The sequence below is a fragment of the Salvelinus namaycush genome, chromosome 17 (genome assembly GCF_016432855.1).
Source record: "Salvelinus namaycush isolate Seneca chromosome 17, SaNama_1.0, whole genome shotgun sequence".
NCBI lineage: Eukaryota > Metazoa > Chordata > Actinopteri > Salmoniformes > Salmonidae > Salvelinus > Salvelinus namaycush.
In genome coordinates, this window is record NC_052323.1 from 26627486 (window position 1) to 26629529 (window position 2044).

Here is a 2044-nt window from a genome sequence, read left to right on the forward strand (position 1 = left end):
ATTGGCGGGACGCCTCTGAGCCCCCTATTGGCAGGACGCCTCTGAGCCCCCTATTGGCGGGACGCCTCTGAGCCCCCTATTGGCGGGACGCCTCTGAGCCCCCTATTGGCGGGACGCCTCTGAGCCCCCTATTGGCGGGACGCCTCTGAGCCCCCTATTGGCAGGACGCCTCTGAGCCCCATATTGGCGGGACGCCTCTGAGCCCCCTATTGGCAGGACGCCTCGGTGTGGGGGTTGTGAGGTCTCTGACTGACCCACTATCACAATGAATCATAGCATATTATTTATAGCATTGGTACCACAGATCAAGAAATAAACTCCACAGATCAAGAAATAAACTCCACAATGCTTTGAATTCTCTCTCTCTCTCTCTCTCTCTCTCTCTCTCTCTCTCTCTCTCTCTCTCTCTCTCTCTCTCTCTCTCTCTCTCTCTCTCTCTCTCTCTCTCTCTCTCTCTCTCTCTCTCTCTCTCTCTCTCTCTCTCTCTCTCTCTCTCTGTTCCACTTGAACGGCATAAAGGAACCTGGGGTATGCTCCGCTGCTCATCAATCAGCCTGCATAGTTATACTGCATTCTCACTCAGCAACACATTGAGCCCAGCTTGAGATGAGAACCCGCTAACTGAATATTAGACCCCTGATGAATAGCAAATTACATTATAATGGCTTCCAACTTGCATTGGCCACTTCCCAAATCGCACCCTATCCCCTATAGGGCTCTGGTCGAATGTAGTGCACTATATAGGGAAGAGGGTGGCATTTGAGACACAATAATGATTTCCTCACAGATTCTTGGCATTGTTGGTTATTGTAGATGTGACTTACAGACACATCTCACCTACCTAGCGCTCACTGCAGGTGTAACCTTCCCTGCAGCTACTCCATCCCCACTACCTGTGCCACTTATAATAACCCTGAGAGGAGAATAGTAGACGGTAGAAACCACACAAACACAGTCTTTCTGGAAATACAGTTAACACAGCAGGTGAGGTTACCAGTATCAAACAGAAGTGTATTTTTCTAATTTAAATGTATTTTAGAGGACACGAAGAGGAGAGAATGGAGAGAAATTGATTGGACAACGTCCTGGAGGACACCGCACCGTCCTGGAGGACACCGCACCGTCCTGGAGGACACCGCACCGTCCTGGAGGACACCGCACCGTCCTGGAGGACACCACACCGTCCTGGAGGACACTGTCCTGGAGAACACCACACCGTCCTGGAGGACACCGTCCTGGAGGACACCACACCGTCCTGGAGGACACCACACCGTCCTGGAGGACACCGCACCGTCCTGGAGGACACCACACCGTCCTGGAGGACACTGTCCTGGAGAACACCACACCGTCCTGGAGGACACCGTCCTGGAGGACACCACACCGTCCTGGAGGACACCGCACCGTCCTGGAGGACACCGTCCTGGAGTACACCACACCGTCCTGGAGGACACCACACCGTCCTGGAGGACACTGTCCTGGAGAACACCACACCGTCCTGGAGGACACCGTCCTGGAGAACACCACACCGTCCTGGAGGACACCGTCCTGGAGGACACCACACCGTCCTGGAGGACACCGTCCTGGAGGACACCACACCGTCCTGGAGGACACCGTCCTGGAGGACACCACACCGTCCTGGAGGACACCACACCGTCCTGGAGGACACCGTCCTGGAGGACACCACACCGTCCTGGAGGACACTGTCCTGGAGGATACCGTAGTCAACCTGAGGCCAGCACATATCCTGTAGTCTACAACATATGCAACAGATATACAGTGGGGCAAAAAAGTATTTAGTCAGCCACCAATTGTGCAAGTTCTCCCACTTAAAAATATGAGAGAGGCCTGTAATTTTCATCATAGGTACACTTCAACTATGACAGACAAAATGAGAAAAAGAAATCCAGAAAATAACATTGTAGGATTTTTAATGAATTTATTTGCAAATTATGGTGGAAAATAAGTATTTGGTCAAAAACAAAAGTTTATCTCAATACTTTGTTATATACCCTTTGTTGGCAATGACAGAGGTCAAACGTTTTCT